This window comes from Drosophila sulfurigaster, chromosome 2L (genome assembly GCF_023558435.1).
Source record: "Drosophila sulfurigaster albostrigata strain 15112-1811.04 chromosome 2L, ASM2355843v2, whole genome shotgun sequence".
In the NCBI taxonomy this organism is placed as follows: Eukaryota; Metazoa; Arthropoda; class Insecta; order Diptera; family Drosophilidae; genus Drosophila; species Drosophila sulfurigaster.
In genome coordinates this window covers 20000678-20021796 of record NC_084881.1, presented here as the reverse complement: position 1 = coordinate 20021796, position 21119 = coordinate 20000678, and the positions used below count along the sequence as shown (strand labels likewise).

Sequence of the window (21119 nt, the reverse complement as noted above, 5' to 3'; positions counted from 1 at the left end):
AGCTGGGTTTTTCACATGCATTGTTATTATTGTTGTTGCTGCTGTTGTTGTTGTTGTTGATCGTTGCAAACAATTCGCAGAATTAAGTAAAATGTCTGAGCGAAATATTAATGAGATTTTAAAGCCTCAACTTGAAATCTGCGGAATAGAGACAAAAGCTGAGCCTGGCTGTCATACTCTGGACGCTTTGGTTGTACACTATTTTACAGTGCTGAGCAGCATTATCTGTGCAGATGAATTATTTGCTCAGCATATTTACGACTAAACTGGGCAGAGTCACGCACAAGCCAAAGCGGGAAGGGGAAAGGGGAAAAACGGAAACGGAAGCTGGCAAATATCATGAAACGAATGCCTGTTGTGATTTTAAGTTTCTTGACCCCCTCTCAGAAAGTGAGTGAGAGAGAGAGAGAGAGATGAAAGAGCAGTCCGGGATTAGGCCAGTCAGGCGACGGCACGCGCTGCCAGTCTAGAGGCTGCCACATGAATCTCAATGTTGTTGTTTACACTCCCGTTGCCATTTTGCCATTTGCCACTGCCACACACACTGCGACCACGTACGTCGTCTGATTTGTCTCCAGCAAGTGGCGAGCAACGCTCTGCTCTGCTCTGTTCTGCTCTGTTCTCTTCATCTCGTGTGCAGACACATACACACAATGGCAAAATGACATTTAAAGTTACGACAATATAATTAAGTAGACTTCTGGGAGTTGCCACTGCCGGGCCACTGTCACAAGTGGCAGCCAAGGAATAATTATATACGACTACGACTACGACTACGACTACGAGTAAGAGATGTGTTTGTGTGTGTGTGACAGCAACAAGAAAAGCATGCAACACTTTTGACTGTGCCACAAAGTGTGCCAAGTCGTTGGCCCAACACTTTGGACAGAGTCAGAGTCAGAGTCACGCCTGCTCATTTAACAAGCTTTATCTATTTACCATATCCTGTAACCAACAGAGCTGAGCAAAAGGGGTATGAACGGTAACTAAGATTGTAGGATAAATAAGATATTTAGAAGATTATGGACTCTATTTTACAAGTTAAAGGAGATCACTATATTGTGATCTCATTTCATTAAACAAGTGTTTTACTAAAGTGTCAAATGAAAAAATCAGAATAATTTATATATTTGTTAAAGGATTACTTCTTTGTTATTAATTTGTTCTATCAAATTCTATCTATCATATTTGTAATATTATTATTTTTATAATCATAAATACCTATTTACTTAATTAATAGTATGAAACAATTCCTATCTATTATATTTTCTTTTCATGCATTTAGAATATTTTCAAGACGCCTTAAAGTATTTTACTTAGTCTAGTAAACTTGTTAAAGCATCTTTGCTTACAAAAGTGATTATTTTGATATGCCTAACTTTCTTTATTTTAAAGTCGTAATATATAGAAATTCTTATTTATATATAATTATTATAAATTTAATTTTACATATTCAAAATATTTTAAAAACGCTTTAAAGCATCTTGATTAGTTTTTAAAGAGCTTACATTTAAATATTGTGATTAATTTACGTATTTGCTAAATCATACGTCAATTTCATATTTATTATATTTATGTTAATCACACATTTATTTTCATGTATGTATACGGAATATTTTAAAAACATTATATTATAAAGGGCGTTTCTTATACTAGTAATATCATCTTTGGTTTGCTTACAAAAGTGTTTAGTTAACCGATCTGAATATCTTTCTTTAAATAGTAATATTTACCCATTCTAATAATCATAATTAATAATAATAATATTTTAGAAATACCCTACAGGGTCTTATTAAGTCTAGTAAACTCATTTTAGTTAATACTATAAGAGAGACAGAGGCATGAGGCCGAGCTGCTAGTCTTCACAAATGTTATTAATCTCCCAGCTATCGAGTAAATATTTTGCTTTTAATTGGGTTTTAAATGCAGCAACATAGACAATTTGCATAAAAGTTGAGTCGCTTGTTGACAGCAGAAAGGAGTTATGCTAGCCCCTTATGGTTATCCTTAGATCTGCTTGCCGGCTGGCTAAATTAACATGTGGCGTAGACAGGATGTGAAAGCAACTGATAAAAGTCATAATTACATGCTAGATTGAATTTTAATTCAATTTATTGTGGCATAGATGAAATGAAATGCATAAAAATATGGAAAGGGTGCAAAAAGCTCTTAAAAGTTGCAGCAACTTATTTTAAAATAATTTTCCAAACTCACACTCAGTCAATGTTAACGGTGCCTGGAATAAAAATGTTTTCATTCCGCTCTTAAGATGATATATGCTTAATTTCCCTGAGTAGTATATCAAATGTCGTGCTGTTTAAGGATATTTCCTGTGCAACATCCTCTTAAGATCTCCCGCTCCACGTGACCATATTAATTGCGTCTTTCAACACAGAACTTTTACATTTTCTCGCCCAATTTCTCTTAATTTTCTTCATTTTTTTCGTGTTGTTGTATACGTATATATATTTTTTTTCTGCTTCTTTTGTGCCACACGCAACACGCTCAGCTTGATGATACTCCAGTTGCCACTTGCCACTTGCCACGTTGCTTGCCACCCACGATTGCGTGTGCTGTGTTGTGCCTTCGACTTGGGTTCCAGCTGCTGCTGATGCGTTTCTAATGTGCAAAATATTAATTATAAAATAATAATTGAATTGTGCTTGCCTCACTGGGCTGTCGAGCAGTCGAAGAAGCCTCTTGAAAGGTGAACACCGTTGTGCTCATTGTTTAGATATCCTTCACACGCCAAGAGTTCATTAGCAGGCCAAAACGCCGAGAGGAAAAACAAATTGTGCACATCTGCTGGATTTCATAAATGGGAATTACTATTTAATGGGATCAGCAAATGAGCTTGATAGCAGATTTAGCATACAATATGTGTGCTCTCTATGCTAAGATTAATTATTGCAAAATTATAATTAATTAACTACATGAATAAAAGATTTGAATAGTTTGTAGCTGGATAGATTAGATGCTTCTATTAGTTCTTGAATGAATATCCCATGAAATATAATTTATTTAATTATTTTACTTTGAAATTCAATTATTATTCACAAGAGAATTTTCATATGTATGTTGAATTGCTGTCATAAAAACACATTTACTTTTCAACCACAATGCAATAATTCCTTGATGAAAATTCTCTTCTTATTTCATTTAAATCAACACTCATTCATTATTCTTAATACTCATTACTATTTAATGTGCTTTATTTCGTAAGAAACCAACGAAATTTGGTCAACAACCGCAATCATTTTTTGCGGCATTAAACATTTATTTTAATTTTTCGGCCAGTTCAGAAGAAGCGAAACCAAAATGAGCAAAGACGAGAAGAAAACTGCGGTTTGAATGTCTGTCAATGGCCAGGACCAAAAACCCTTTGAGTAGCCTCAAGGATAAGCACAATACAATTTTATTATTTGACTAATTAGTTACCCTGTGATGAAGTGAAAGTAAATTAGTTCTTCCGAAATGTTAAATAATTGAAATAAAATTTAATTTATTTCAGATATTCATTAAGGAAAATTCAACTAACTTAGTTCTTCCGAAATATTAAATGATTAAAATAAAATTTAATTGAGTTCAGACATTTATTTAGAATATTTTTGAAATAATTTACATAGTTCAGAAAATTATTTTGAATATTTTTGAAAATGGCTTAGTTTTGATAATACATAATAGAATAATAATATTTATGTAAGCTTAAAAGCTACATTAGGTTAGTTTAATATAAATTTAATTTAGTGCAGAAACTAGTTTGGAATATTTTAGAAAATTTAAATATTAAAAAAAAAAGTTATCTTAGTGCTGATAATATTATTATTATAATAACAATTGTTTAACGTTATAACATTTTTCTAGTTAGTTAGATTATGCAGAAATTGAAGATTGGACTCGTAGACTTCCGACTTTCATTCCTCTTTATCAGCATCCTTCAGATTACAGGGTATTGTCCGAAACAAAAGCAAATTGAAATGAATGCCATGTGGCAAAAGTTTTGTGGCAACTACAGCAACTACAGCAACTACAACGGGCTGAGCTCAAGTGCAACAATGGACCACATAAATGACAAAAGCAATAACATAATCCTTGGCCCCGCTTCACTTCACGTCACTTCACCTCCTCTCCTTCTCTCTTTCTATTCTTCTTCTTCCTCCGGTTGGCATTCAAAAAGTTTTGTGGTTCAATTTGAAAAGGAAACGCACACCAGCACATGTAAAATTTTAATTAAACTAATGAAAATGTGGAGCTGAGCACATAACTTGTGAAAAGAGGGGTTCGAAAAAGAAAAAGGAATGAAAAGGATGCGAATGCGGATGCGAATGTTCAATGTGTTTAAAGTTTGTTACAGTTTTCGGTATTTTTTTGCGGGGGGAATCGGAGAGAGACAGAACATTAAAAATTAACTGGCGGAATAATCGAAACTGTTAAAACGTTAATTTAACACTTAAACAAGCTAAACCGCAGCACGGCCTCAACAGTGTCCTGTGTCCTGTAACTGTAACTCGTTAGCTCTGCTGACATGTGTGTATGTGTATGAGACTGAATGTGTATGTGTGTGGCAGCTTCTGTGTGTCACATTTAATGCAAAAGCGGAATTCCATTAAACGACAACCACAGGCAGCAAGCCGCCAACGTGGCGAAACCAACCACCACCCAACGAAGCATCAACCCACACAGAGGAAACGCATTTGTGGTGCCAAATAAACACGCACACCCACACACACACCCACATACATACCCACACACACACACACGCGTAGCCGCAGCCCAAACACTCCACAACTGACTGCATTGATCCAGCCGAAAAACACAGACTCCTTTCCTCTCTCTCTATCCCCTTTCGACTGCCGCCACAGCATATTGCAGATGTTTGAACAATCACGCAGTAAGCAATCGGCGGAGGGGGAAGATGAAGTTTCAGGGGAGGTCGCCAAAGAATCACACAACAAGCACACACACACACACACATTACAATGTACGCACATAAATTGCAATCGGAATATCAAATTGGCAGCAGCACAAAAACGGGACGAAACGAAACGGAATGGAATGAGACGGAATGAAACAGAACCGCAGCGCCCTCTCGTTGCGTTGCGTACGTTTCGTGATTTTATCAATTCAATAAAAACCAAATAAAATCAGTACAAATGCAAATACCATTAATGTATTGGGTTTAACTTTGTTTTTGTTTCTCTCTGCAGATTGTTTTTTCTTCTTCTTTCTTCGCTTCACTTCGCCCCTCCTCACACTCTTGGCCAAGTTTTATGCATTTCTCTTTTGTGCTCGTATTTATGTATTTCATATTTTCTTTTACATTATTTACGCTATTGTGCCTTTTATAGTTGACTGGGGCACATGTGAACACACACACACACACACACAAGCACACATAACGGAACAAAACATCCGTCGCATGTGGGGAGGATGAAGGCAATAAAAAAGTAAACGTAGAAAAAACCTTTAAAGAATTCTTATAGCAAACAATGTACACAAAAAGTAGGTAAAGAAAAAAGTTTGAGGCATTTCAATTGCTTGCACTTTGTAAATACACAGAATGCATAAAATTACAATGTCAAGAAAGGAATTTAAATTGATTGCTTTAATTTCAGTTTTGGGAGATGCTAAAAAATTTAAGGTATTAAACTACATTTTGAACCATTATGACTTGTAGGTCCTAAAAGTCTTTTAAATTCTTCATGAGGAGTTGTTAAAATTGAGTTTAAAAAAATATTTTACCGATATGATATTAATGAATATTATTATTATTTTCTTTTGTATTTTTATTATTTATTTTTGGTATTTATTGTGTTGTGATTATAGTAATTTATTATTTGTAATATGTGATTCTTTTTGATTTTATTGCAGGATGCTCTTTAATATCGTCGTTATATTATACTAAGAAAACTTAACCCGAAAAAGTATTGGAATGTGATTATAAGGTAAGTTTCTACCGAACATATTTAGTCCACTGACTAGTTAAATAGTTTGCTCCTTAAATAAAAACATTTATTAATATTGATGAGTGAATTTTGGATACTTACAAATATAATGGATTCCGGCTTTTTAATTTAGGGTTTTGTCTCTAAATAGATTGACTATTTTTAACGCACAATTCTTAAAATATCTCAAATTATTTCCGTCTTCTATCTTCACAAAAAAAACCTCTTAGATGTAGATGTGATAACTTCATTCCCTCTCCACACTCATTATGCAAAAACCTCTGCAACTAATTCGAAATAAACATTAAGTAGCCCGCCCTGCATTAATCTTCATGCATTGCCCAATCATTAAGGACGCTGACCCATCCATTTGATAGAGCATATCCTAAACCTACCCGTATAAAGTAGCCTAATTAACTCATTAGACAATGTCACAGCATCCCTAAATAGTAAGAGGATGAGCACAAAGCACAGCAAAAAAAAAAGAGAAAAGAATCAAAAGAAGTTGGGCAGAGCAGAGGAATGTTAAATGTGCAACATTTACACACTCATTTGTTGACAAACAAATTACACGAAGGATTTGCTGCAAATTACGCGCAATTTTTCAGCACTTTTTGCTTTTCAAATCCAAAAAAGCGATAGAAAAAAAACCCAAACAAAAAAAGAGAAGAGAAACTTAACTGTTGAACTGCTTGGAACCCAATTCGGTTCAATGTGTACATATGTCCCATGAAATTTAATTTAATCAAAGGGCAAGAAGGCCAGAGAAAGTGAGAGAGAGTAAGAGACAGAGAGAGAGAAAGTAGAGGAAGGGGAAACCAGCGGCATCAGGCAGCACAAATCAATCTCTGTTCCCAAAGGCAGATCTTGCACTGCGCAAAAAAAACTAAAAGAAAGGGAAAGGGCGATGAGAGGGCGTTGGGCAATGGGGGGCGTTGCCAAATGAAATTGCTTTAAGCAGCGCACAACGCACATTGTCCTCGCAGTCCTGCCTGTCCTTTTGTCCCATGTCCCTTCTCCCTTGTCCTTATCCAGCGTCCTTTTGGCCCATTGCTGATTGTCTGACCGTAACTTGTTTGCTCGCCTTTAATTTCATTTGCGCGCCGCCATCTCTTCCGATATCCTTGCTGGTCTTTAATGCTCTGCTCAGCTGCCATATCCAAGGGGAAGAACGAAGAGTCGCTTTCCCCTTCCTCTCCCTCCGCCTTCCCGGCGGAGTTTTTGATTTGGCTTGCATTGTCCCTTTGTTGGCTTCCACTTTTCTTTCAGTTGCTTCGCTTTAATTTACATGCTCGAATTGTCCTTGTAGCGTTTAGCAATTTCGATTGTCCTGCTGCCGCTTGGGGAGGACGCTAGCACTTTTCTACGGTGGGGGGACGCGTGATTTATGCGCATATGCTAAGGACCTAATGACATTAGCTTATGCTGACAATATCAAATATAACTTTGGATTAATCTGTGAAGTAGTAAATACTTAAATTTAATTAGTTTTCTAGTTAAATATAAGAAAGCTCATTAAAGCTCGAGGTTTGCAGGATAATTTTAATAATATATTTGACTAACTGACAAAACGTCGAAAAATATTAAAATAGATAAACTAAAGAATAGAATGTTTAAAGCTTATAGTATAGGGCTCATTAAAGCTCGAAGAATATATTATAATTAAAATAACGTTTGATAATCTAATAAAATGTGGCAAAGTTTTAAAAGACAATCAACTATATAATATAATTTTGCAATTTATTTCCACTTAAATTAATTTCATTGAATAAAGCACATTAATTGCGTATATGGCAACTATAAGAAAGCCTTAAAAGCAGCTCAAAGCTGCAGTTCAATTCTTGTAACACAATAATCTTCCCAGAAGTAAAACTGCAGCAGTAAATTTAAAGCCATTTCCACTTAATTCCGTAAGCAACTGAAAGCACATTAAAAAAAAAAAAACGACGCAACAAGCGATTAATTGTATTTCAGTCGAAAGCTTTTAATTGCCGCAACTGCTTCAGCGCAGCAATTCGCATACTTAATTTGCAGGCGTAAACCAGTGTCATTGGGCAATAAGCCTATAATCGAACTTTGACCCTCTGGCCGAAGGTCCTCAATCGCATGTAATTTTTCTCTCGGCATTTAAACGCTTCGCTGCTTGACTTGTCCGCAAACAAAAAAACGAAAACGGAAAGAAGATGGAACTTTAATTTGCCACGGCTGATTGAATTAAGCGTGCATGATAAGGACACTGGGTAATCCCTTTTGAGAGATATGCATGCATGTATCTACTATATATGTGGTAGTATATCCTGTCCCATATGTGATTTTCTGTGGGTGTGTGTGTGTGTAAACGATTCGTTTTAAGGAGCTCGCTCGCACACACATTAGCGATATCTGTGGGGCGACAACGACCCTTCAGACGGCCATAATAAATGGCGTCGCGACAGTTTCCTTTTAACAAAACTTTGTGTATCCGGTATTAAGAACGTTGTCGTTGTCGTCTGTCCTTCTGTCCTGTCTGTCTGTCTGTCTGTCTGTCTGTGCTGTGTAGCTAACAAGAACCACACAGCTAAACACCTGCGTCCACTCTCAGGGAGTGAGAAATGCGACGGCAACTGCACGCCACATAAATTCCAATGGTCTTTGGCATCGCCCACTTTCGACGTGGCTTACAAGTTGGCAAATTTGTGAAAATTACTTTTTGTTTATTGTGCTGAAAGCCATGCTAAGCTTAATGTTAAGGCCAAGGTAAGGCGCAGCACACCCCCAAAACTCTTCCCCCTGGCCAGCAATAACATTGAGTTGTTCTCGTTGTGGTTGCTTCCTTCCATCGCTTTCTTTTTTTCTTTGTGCTGTTTTTAAGCGTTGTTGTTTTCATAATTTGCTCCACCTACGTCGTACGTACATGGCTCGTAAATCTACACTAGAGTGTGTACATTGTATGTGTGTGTGTGTGTGTCTGAGTGTTGTGTATCCTTGTTGCTGTCGTGTTGCTTTTGCCTCTGTGTCCTTTGCTCCCAAAAACACGCTGCGTACGAACAATTGTTGTTTTCACACCATAATCATAAAAGGTACAAGCATAATTATTATTTTTATGTCCTGGCACTTATTGTAAAGCAGCAAATTGCCTGCTTCGGACCAACATGCGCATAAATATGCCAGAGACACCCGCACAAAACCGGAAAGCGTTCGTTCGCTGGCTCTCTTTATGTGTACTCAGATAACAAACCCAAAAAATAACAGACAAAAAAAACCATCTCGCAAAAAATGGTACAGCGCAAAAACAAGAAAAAAAAAGAGTAGAGGAAGAAGTATCATACTATGTAAAGAACTGACCACGAGAAATGTAATTTTTGTGTTGTCGCTGGAACAACTAGTGAATATTTACGATGTTCACAATGAGAGAGAGAAAACAAATACAATAGAGTCGAGCAAAAACTACAAATTTCAGCACTGCTTTCGGCAAATAACAAAGATTTAGTTTCAAAACTATAGTAGAGCAAAATATATAGAGTTGTGATATATGCATTTGAGGTTGTTTCGCTGAGGCTTATCTGAAATAGCCAGCTGAAAAAGGTTGTTGATTTCGTTTAAATTTTGCAGAGCTTATTGGTAGGAATACATAACAGTCAACGTAATGTTTTTGTATTTTTTCGGTATATTAAATTGGTATAATTTTAGGATAATACTGCATTGTTCAATAAGTAGCGCGTACTTCACAGTCGATCATACTCATCTCTAGCATTCTTACTTTTTGTATTCAAGCTGATCGAGTTTCTCTAGTGCAAAAAGTATTGCACTTAATTTTTAATTCAAGTGTGAGTGAGTCAAACTTATTATTATAAATTAATGAAATAGGTAATCATTAAATAGGTAATTATTCTTGTTCTTACACAAACTTTATCTTGAGATGATAAATTTTCAGTTTTATAATCCCATTTTTGCATTACGAGTATATTTCATAAATATTGCAATTCATTTATTTATTGAGACTAAAATGTGAGAAGAGTTTTATATAAACAGAGTTTCAATTAAACATTAAACTTTTACAACACTAATTAATAATACAAGATTGGTAGCATTTAATCTTCAATTCAGATACTTATTTCAACTAATTTATAGTAAGAAGTTTGACCTCCAACGCTTTAGTTTTCAAATTCACTTCGTCTCTAGAAGATCTACTTTAAGTTGGTATTTCTAAATACCATTTTTACATTATATTTCTCAAAAGTTGCAACACAATTCAATATATTTTGGAATACGACACATAATACTGTAAATTTATATTGCTCATCTCAAATTGCAGCCTCTTAGCTTTTACTATTTTGACTCAATTTCTTTTTTCAATTTCTGACATTTTTTCATTTCTTATTCCGCCAAGCTAATATCCAATTCAAATTCCACATTCATTTTAATGTTCTTTAATTATTCTAAAACGCCACCTCGACACAAAACATTTTCAAATCCACCTCAAAATCGAGTGGAAGTAATGTCAACCATTTAGACATGTACATTTTTGTGCATAACAATTGAAATGCTTAAAACCAGCTCTATAAACATTGATGGCAACAGTTTAAACTCTTCGTTTTTGTTGACTCAAAACCAAACAAATAAAAATAATAATAAGAAAAAAATAAAAAAGGTTACGCCATTTGCCAATACAAATGCTGGCCGTTTAGAAAATCAGCCAATTGTGCAGGTAAATGGACTGCAAGCGACGTTTCGAAGTCGCCTCGAAAAAGGGGCAACAAATAAAGAAAAAAGGGAAAGGAAAATGGGGGAAAATCCATTCAAAAAAGTGGCGAGTTTAGAGGGGAATGTTTCACATACAATTGCACAAACGACAGCTGAAAGGGTCATTCAATTTGAAAAGGTTGAAGCCCACCGAGAACCCAGCGTTCAACGCGGTCAGAGTTAATCACTTTTCCGACAGACTTTCGATCCTATTCCCCCAAGGTTCTCCATCTCTCACTCTCTCTCTCTCTCTCTGTAAAGGTCTTCCAATCCTTTTAAATGCTCCAATCTGAATTTATTAGCTGCACGTGATAGTTGCCAAAGGTGCAGCAAATATACAAAAAAAAATAATACTCGAAAAAAACGCGGCAAATAATCCGTGCCCCGAGGCATTTTTAATGCTAATTTATTGCGCCGAGCATTCACATGTGGCACGGCAAGGCGAAAACTCGACATTCGCCACTCGACTCTCGACTTATTTATGAGCTGCAGAAAAGTATTATTTTTTTACACTTTTGCTTTTCCTTTTGCTTTTTGTGAATTAACAAATCTGTGTGGGAATTACATATAAAGCTTTAGCGGAAAAACCATTTTAATTAGTAAAAAATTCCCACAGCACGTATACGTAATATATATGTGTATATTCGTTTTGCCAAACGCAGCGCGAAATTCCTTTCATGCGACCTCGTGGGGGATATGCGAATTTTTGCGGCACGCTAAGCAAACCCACAAATATTCAATTAGCTCTATTTAGTTTATTTTACGTACTCTTGTGTTGCACAAACATTTTGCACCCTTTCACGTTTATTTTTTTGCATATTTGTGAAGTATTTTGATAGTTTAAAATTTAATCATATGTTAAGTTGAAGTGGCGTTTCATATTTATTTTGAATATTTGTAAAGAATTTCAACATTGAATATTTTATAATATTTTGAATAGAATATTTGAGAAACACTTGATTCAAAATGTTCAACATATTTAATATTTGTTAAGAATTTGAATAATTAATAACTAGTTGAATAGAAGCACTAGCTTTAAAATCTTGAACTACATTTCCATGCTTCACATTTATTTTGCATAGTATTTGAACTTGAATATTAAATAATAATTTAAATCGAAATTTGTGCAAACTATAGTTTAAAAGTGTTCCTTATTTCATATTTATTTTCAATAGTTGGGAAGTATTTTTGAATTTTATATTTGGTAATCAATTCAAAATAATATTGAAGAAACACTGGCCTTAAAATGTTGAAAAACGTTCAGAATTTTAATTTTAATAATTCAAACCGAATCAAATATATAGCAAACATTAGTTGTCGTATAATTCTGACTTTTTTTAAATATAAACTTTACATAAAATAAACTGAATTTATATTCTCGTATTCACCGTCTTCACCTTTAATTATTTCCAATGAAAAATCTACAATATTTTCTAAGAAAAGTTTTGTTTTTTTCAAGTACCACCTATAAAATATCCAAAGATCAACTTAGCTTATTAACTTCTTCATATTTTATCTCTTTACTTTGAAAAGGATATCGACACTTCGACTTTTCTTGCTCAGTTTCCCAGCTGCTTTTCATTATTGTGCAGCCAAAAAAAAATTGTGAAGCAACAATAAGAAAAACAACAAAAATGAAAGCTAGCAAAATTATGGTAAAACTTTTCAGCAGTTTAACAATAAAAAGCAAATGCCGCTAGATAGAACTTGCACACAATGCCACGCCCACTCCACACATACACACACACACACACAGACACAGAGACAACCGCACATTAGTAGTGAGTGCAAGCAGGCGGCTTCAAACTTTTGAATAAATACAATATGGCTGTGGATTAAGGGGAGGAGGGAGTCGAAAGTAGCAAAAAGGGGGAAAAGAGGGGAAGTAGATGCACGATTGAGGCGCCTCCCCGGGCGCCACTTTAGACAATGAAGCGTGTAATGCTAAATATCACGCTGGCAACCACATCGCCAGCCGTTGCCTGCAGAACTGAAAGGGGGCTAAAAGTGGGCGTTAGAGAGTGGGAGGCGTGGCTATGCAGCATAATTTTGCTGCGCGGTTTGGCAACAATTGCTTTCATTAGAATTTTTCGGAGAGTTGCTGCTGCTGCTGTTGCTGATCCACCTTGGAGAAACCCCTTGATGTTTTTCCTGTTCCCGTTGTTGTTGTTGTTGCTGTTGTTGTTTTGTGTCCTGCGGCCGCAGATACATTATCCGAAATTTGCATAAAATAAATAAATTAAATATGCCAGACATGCGGTGCGCCGTTGGTCGCCTGGTCGCCTGGTTGCCTGTTAGCCGAGCTCTGCTTGACTCTCTCGCAAAACTTTTCATTTTATTATCACACACAAGCGTGGGATTCACATCCCCAGCCCAAGGGATGCGGAAGTGGAGTGAAGGGCAAGGACAAGAGCCAACAGATAGACAACAGTCGCAAGCAACTGCACATAGCACCAACAACAACAACAACAATAACTTTGGCAATGGGCAACATTTTGAAGTTGGCCAGCAGGCGATCTGTTGGCTTGTGGCATCAACAGCAACGGTGGCAGTGGCAAGTGGCAAGTGGCAATGGCGATGGCAACGATGGCGATGGCACAGGATGCGCTACGTTGCGTTTGCTTGTCATGCTTCGTTGCCTGATTTTTGTGCTCTCGTTCTTCGTCCTCATCCCCTGCGCTTCATGCACGACTTGCTGCCGCTGCCATTGCCGTTGTTGTTGCTGCCACGTTTTTGGAGGGAGGTGGACACATGGCTGCCCGCTACGAAATTGGTTCGTTTGGTCGCATGACCCGGGTGGCTGGCGGCTTTCGCTCGCTCGGGCACTTAAATTTTTCACTCTGCCACTGCCACTGCCTGTTGTAGTTCAATTTGTGCGATGCGGCTTAATGAAATTTAGTTGTTAGTTGCTGCACGTTTATGTGCATAGATTGCTGATAGATGGTGGCTCGTTGGGTCGACGGTGCGTATGCGTGTTTTGCAGGCAGCCAACCAACCAACCAACCACGCAGTCAACCTTCATAAAAGTAATTGCTGTGGCAACTCCTCTTGCCAATGGAGTTAACCATATGGACATCGGTAGGCGTTACATTTGCTTGCCTCGCACACAAACTACGGGGCGTATGCGCAATGCTGGCAAAAGTGAGATACGAGTGTGTGCGGAGTTCTTATAGGCTAGATACCAGCCTGGGTAAAGGATTATTATTGTTTTTATGGATTGTCATTAAACTAACCGGCTATAAAACCAGCTATTATAGAAGTGCATGTTGCGAGCGTTGTTATCAGTTCATAACTAATTAGAAGGCATCATTGTTGTGCGGCTTTCTAACATTTCATAATTAAATATCCTCATTTCGGCAAGTCTATAAAAAAGTGTTGAGCTATTCGTACCTATGTAATAAGATATCATAATTTGACTTATTTTGATGCAAAAGTAAGCCATTCTTAATTAAATATTGTGCTCGTAAAAACAACTTCTTAAGTGACATAAACCAAACAAAATAAAAAGATATTTTTATACCCGCTACCCAGGTTGGGAATCTGGTATATTTTGTGGTATATTTTAAATGTCAAAAAAATAAAAAAAAAATTTATATACTATATTATTTTGGTATATTATTTAAATGTATTGATATACCAAATACAATCTTTGGTATACTTTAGTTTTTTTATACCCGCTACCCATAGGGTAGAAGGGTATTATAACTTTGTGCCGGCAGGAAATGTATGTAACAGGTTGAAGGAGGCATCTCCGACCCTATAAAGTATATATATTCTTGATCAGCGTCAACAGCCGAGACGATATAGCCATGTCCGTCTGTCCGTCTGTCCGTCTGTCCGTCTGTGTGTCTGTGTGTCTGTCCGTCCGTCCGTATGAAACACTGGATCTCAGAGACTATAAGAGATAGAGCTATAATTTTTTTTCGACAGCATTTGTTATGTTTGCACGCAGATCAAGTTTGTTTCAAATTTTTGCCACGCCCACTTCCGCCCCCGCAAATCAAAAAAATCGAATAACAATCGTAATTTTAAAGCTAGAGTTACGAATTTTGGTATATACAATAATTACTATAGTAGTTATGATTCCTGAACATTTGGTTGCGATCAGATAAAAATTGTCGAAGTTATTAAAGAAATTCTTTTGTATGGGCAAAAACGCCTACTTATAGTACTGGGGGTCTTAGTTACTTTGTCTGACAATCTGGTATATTGTGCCGTCTATGGTATATTTTGAATGCGGTACTATATCGATATACCACATATACCATTTGGTATATTTTTTAGTATTTTTGTAGTATATTTGGTATATTTTGAGAAATATACCGCAAAATATATTGCTTTTATTCAAAATGGGTAGCGGGTATCTCACAGTCGAGTACACTCGACTGTAGCTTTCTCACTTGTTTTTTTTTTTGGTTATGAAAACTTGGTATATTTTGTATGTATCTATGTATGGTTCAGTATTTTTACAGTATAATAATTTAGTATATTTTGAATGTAATAGTATATCGATACACCAAATAAAGCCTTCAGTTTCATTTATACATTTTTCAGTATATTAATTTGGAATAGCTAAGAATAATCGAGCATTAAATAAATGGTGTTAGTAATTGCAAATAGACAGCAAACGAATGCTGAATAGGTTTAAAAATTGTATCAAAATGTGAACACTTATTTAGTATGTAATTTGATTATTATTACAATAAATAATTACTTCCCTCAAGAGGCAACCACCGCACAGTGGTTCCGCCCATAGTCCAAAAATAAAAAAAGTCATAACAACAAAAATTTACGAAAAGTAAACAAATCGTTACTAAAATGTCCAAGCTTCTTCATTGCAAACTAGATTTTTCTGGAAATCTAACGGGACATTCTAAAAATAGAATGCAAAGTGTGAACACGTCTTCAATTTGGCTGCTGCAACTGCGTTTAGTGAGCTTTTTGTCAAAACAAAAGTGAAGTTCAAAGTGGTCGGACGTTCGCAAAAATTCACCAAATTGAAATATTTAAAAAGGGTATTAAAGTTGAAGATATTTACTTTAACAAGTTCTTTTACTGAAATTAATTTGAATTATTAATTATTTGTTATTGTTTAATTTTAATTAATACTAATTTTCAGTGAATTGTGATCGTCATTATCTCTGTTTAAGTAGATTTTTAGGTATGTTGCCCCCCCGATTCCCCCTTTATGAGTGATATCAGTGCATTTGCCAATGTTTTCAGGTAATAAAAATGTTAAGTTCAGCTGCAGATTTTGGCAGATGTGTATATACTCATTAATAAACTCAAGCTATCTTACTGTTTTCAAGGTCAAATTTGCGACGCAATCTGCTGCTCCTTCTTTGCCTTTGTGATGTTTTTTTTGTGTTTGTGGACAATTTTACATATTCTTTTTTTCGCTTATTTTTATATTATCATTTTTTATTGGCGCTTCTTATAACTACGAGCTTTTACGCATGTACATCTTTGATCTTTGGTGCACAGAAGAGGGCACGAATGCAGAAAAAACTCGAAAAGTAATTAGTTTAGTAGAAGAAAGCAGAAAGGTAACTTAAATACTCTTATACATATCTTGGATGCTAATAATCAAATTTTAGCACTGTAACTCCACCGGAAGTATTTTGGCGCACTATCGGCATATAAGCCATACTAAGGTTGTATGGGAGCTATAGGATATAGTATTCCGATCTAGACAATTTTTTTACTATATATACAAAATATTTTTATAGAATTTTGGGCAAAATTTCGTAGCAATATAACAACTAGAAGTATTTTTGGCCGCATCTCCCATACTGGCGGAACCACTGTGCACCGTTATTATTACTGTAGTCTATTTACCTAATCTAATGATCTGTTTTTCTATGATCTCGGCTTCTTTTTCTACCGAGTTGTACATCATTTGCAATACAATTTTGAGCATCTGCAGCTGTCACAATGAAATTGCCACTTACCTTGTTGCCTTTTTATACCCGCTACCCATAGGGTAGAAGGGTATTATAACTTTGTGCCGGCAGGAAATGTATGTAACAGGTTGAAGGAGGCATCTCCGACCCTATAAAGTATATATATTCTTGATCAGCGTCAACAGCCGAGACGATATAGCCATGTCCGTCTGTCCGTCTGTCCGTCTGTCCGTATGTGTGTCTGTGTGTCTGTCCGTCCGTCCGTATGAAACACTGGATCTCAGAGACTATAAGAGATAGAGCTATAATTTTTTTTCGACAGCATTTGTTATGTTTGCACGCAGATCAAGTTTGTTTCAAATTTTTGCCACGCCCACTTCCGCCCCCGCAAATCAAAAAAATCGAATAACAATCGTAATTTTAAAGCTAGAGTTACGAATTTTGGTATATACAATAATTACTATAGTAGTTATGATTCCTGAACATTTGGTTGCGATCAGATAAAAATTGTCGAAGTTATTAAAGAAATTCTTTTGTATGGGCAAAAACGCCTACTTATAGTACTGGGGGTCTTAGTTACTTTGTCTGACAATCTGGTATATTGTGCCGTCTATGGTATATTTTGAATGCGGTACTATATCGATATACCACATATACCATTTGGTATATTTTTTAGTATTTTTGTAGTATATTTGGTATATTTTGAGAAATATACCGCAAAATATATTGCTTTTATTCAAAATGGGTAGCGGGTATCTCACAGTCGAGTACACTCGACTGTAGCTTTCTCACTTGTTTGGTGCTGTTTTGTTTTGTTTTTGTTGTGGCGCTTCAAAAATTTCATTACGTCAGTCATAATTCAACGTCAACAGCAACAGCTCCCCATCCCTATTGCTCTCTCTCTCACTCTATGCGACCTTAGTCTGCTCCGGTTATCGGGAGCAGCGGAACATCTGCCTTTTCTAAAATATTAAATAAAGCAATCAAATAAATCTTCCAACATGCCTCATTTATTGCAGATTACCATGCCCCAACTTTCCGCAGCTCCATGTGGCTGCTGTTACATGTTGAATGCTGGCGATGGCAGCTCCACAAAGTGCAGCCCCGCCCCGATTACGTCCACGGTCGAGGGGGGCTGTTCGCACGTACAAACTGGGGGGCACTATCATTATTACAGCGTGTAATCAGCGGGGGATGACGAGGCGGAGCGATGAGTTGGAGAGTGTGAGGTAAGTGAAGCTTCAATTACAGCAAATGAGCGCTGAGAGTCGCAGATTATCTCATTAAAGACGCGCACGCCTAAAAGTCGACTATAATATTTTTTAAAATTCTGCTCACACGCACAAGGGCAAAGAGAGAGTGGAGGATGGGATAGAGACAGGGTCATAGACAGTGACAGAGACAGCGACAGTCACAGGAAGCAACGCAGTGACACTGACAGTGAAGTGAAGTGTGAGAGGAACGCGACAGCAAACTAAAAACGAATGTGAAGCGAGTTTTTCGGTGGCCATGAAAAACGGGAAAAGCGAAAGCGTTGCGCGACTTTGCTTGCAACTTGTGCGACACATTCACCATTTTCACTCGCTCGCATTTTCATTTGCCGGCAATTTTCCCACACACTCCAACTCCCAGCACTTTCGCTTTGGACGTCTTCTGTGCTTCTGGTCTATAAATTTATATATGGCCAAGGAATGCGCATTTAATGGCCAACAATGTGCGTATGGTTTCCTTTCTCTCTCTCTTTCTGAGTCTCAGTCTCAGTCTTTTCTCTGTCTCTATGTGAGCACGTGCTCTCGCTCCCATTACCCCTCAACTCTATTCTCCTCCCTTCTCTCCCTCTCTTTTCGCTCTGCTCTCTGTGGCAATTGTTCGCCCAGGCATAAGACCATTTATTATGCTTCAAATTTTTCGGCTGCTGGAATTTTACGCCGTTGTGCAAATGCCATTTTAGAAGATGTTTTATGTGTGTGTTGACATTTTTATTGCGGCAACATGTGTCGAAATTCGTCCTCGTTCTCGTTCTCCACCATTCCCCACCTTTGCTTGCCACATGTGGCACTCTCACACACAAACATGCAGTTGTTGGTCTATCTGTCTGCTGGTCTGTTAGTGTTTGTCGTAGTTGTTGTTGTTCTTGCTCGGATTGTGGAATGTGCGACGCGGTTTACATTGTACTTAACAGCTGAGCGTAGCGCCAGCAAGAGTTAAATGTCTGGCTACGATAGAGCAGCAGAACAAGGAAGGGGAAATATAGTGCTTGGGGGGGGGGACTAAAAGGAAGGGGAAGTCGAGGTCTTGTATGTCAGACTTTTGGCAGGATTAACAGCATCACATTTAAAGCGAATAACCAGCAAGTGACTTGCTCAAATTGAGGTTTGCCAACATTTGAATTAATCATGCAACTGTTTGCTTTTCCATATTTAAACAGAAGTTACGAATTTGTTATTTATTCCTCTCTTTTTTTATGCAACTCAACTTATGCATGCAAAAATGTAGCTTTTAATTTAAGTGAAAATCACTTTTTAGTATTTTTTAATAGTAATGTTATTCGTGAACAGAAAGCGACAACCTTGTTTTAATCATTTTTAAAGCTTTCAAGTCACCTAACGAATTATTAATGACAGCCTAATAAAAATGGACATACTTTCCATTTTGCATTTTCCAATCAGCAGTAGCAATTAATGCTTTTTATTTGTTGATTTTATTTTAATGATCTTTCACTTTAAAACAATATTAAGTTTGGTAATACAATTCTGACAAGTCACTAATTAAATCACTTTAGATATAAAAGAAAATAATTACTGTTAATAAATTTAAATTAATATTTAAATTACAACTATATTAAACGGTAATAGTCATGAAAATAGTAAAAAAACTTCCAATAGTTGCTAAAAAAAAAATTCAGCTACACTCAAACCTTTTCTGTTCATCCCAAAATTAAAAAAAAAAGTGAAATAGTTGCAAAAGCATATAACGCAATTCAAAACGTTAAAGCCAATAAGCTTAGTGAGGAAATATTTTTCAATATTACAACAATTCAATTTTAAAAATGAATTAGAAAACTTTATAGTTTTCAAAGTAATTAGTGTGAACAATAATCTAGCATATTTTGACTGACAATCTGGTATATTTTGCACTCTATAGTATATTTTGAATATAGTACTATATTAATAAACCAACTTTAAAAATAATATCGCAATATTTTGCTTTTATTCACAATGGGTAGAGCACACTCGACTATAGATTTCTTGTTTTTTCCTTTTTTTCGTATTATATTTTTGTATTTCAAACAATAACAAAATAATCTCCCACAAAATAAGAGAATACATTCAAAGTGTAGTAAGAAAACAAGCCCCTCATAAATTATAAGTTGTATAAATATGCGGCTATAAGGTGTCAAGCACAAAAAGAAAATGAATAAACAAATGAGCCGCAGCTACTCGAAATGTCGGAATGCATCAATTTTGATTAGTTGAGCGAGAGCAAGAGAAATAGCTGTGAAGAATAAAGACAGGAGACTCCACTATATTATAGAAGTGCGAGGAATAACGCATATTAAACAAAGATCTCGCACTTGGGGACAATTACAATTAAAGGCGCAGCTTAGCAACAACGAAACATCGTTTATCACTTGAGCAAATCCAGTGACAAAGGCCGAAGAGAGAGTCGAGTGGAGCTTGGAGCTTACATTACAAGCGATTAGATTTGATTGTGGTGAAGCAAACAGAGAGAGAGAGAGAGAGAGAGAGAGAGGGAAGTGGAACAGTTTTTGGTAAGCGGGCAAATCGAGGGCCATAACTCACGCCACAGGAGGAGTGCCATGGAGGAGTGCCACTGAAATTAAGGAAACAAAGCACAACTACACGAAAACGTAATAAAATCATAATCGTCGGATCAACACAGTCATCAGCGGTGTCACAACAGCAGCAGCTCCTCTATAGATGATGATGCTCATGGACTTGGGCGAAACTCAGCGGTAATTACAGTAATAATTCAAAAGAGATTTGCTGCCCGGAGAAAAAAAAAGCAAAAACCTGTACAGAGACAATGAACGACAGTCGACAGTCGGAGCAATGCAATGCAGCGCACGGGGGCTAAAAGTGGCAATTGCCTGTAACGACAAGGACAACGAGGAAAGCAGACAGCAGCGTGACTCTCAACTCATGTCACACCACCAAAAAGACAGAGCTAGACAGGACACAAGGACGCCCACGCACATGGCTGGCAATGTTGATGTGCAGCTTCCGGCAGCTAAGCGACGCACAGGTGCAGCCCCAAAGCAAAGTCAAAGGCAGCAGCAGCAGAAAGAGAGAGAGAGAGAGAGAGAGGCTAAAGCTTAGCCAAAGACAGAGACGGGGAAAGGAGAAAGGAGAAAGGAGAAAGGGAGCAAACTGCGCAGCTATGTGAAAGCGAGGCGCCCATAAAAACTTCGGGGAGTGTGATGATGAAAAATGCGACAATGAAAATAATGCTCGGCACACGCATAGAGAAGAGTCAGAGTCAGAGCCAGAGCTAGAGCCAGACTTCAACCTTCCTCCTTCCTCTCTCT

At 36.8% G+C, this 21119-nt stretch overlaps 1 protein-coding gene across 1 annotated transcript in view; it reads left to right on the top strand.

The window, feature by feature from the left end:
- The window catches only part of LOC133841538 (uncharacterized), a 46439-nt gene that overhangs the window by 6125 nt on the left and 19195 nt on the right, over positions 1-21119 (top strand). The window contains exon 2 of the mRNA XM_062274093.1: positions 17590-17799. The gene's annotated coding sequence lies outside the window, so the exon portion shown is untranslated. The remainder of the gene's footprint in view (positions 1-17589; positions 17800-21119) is intronic.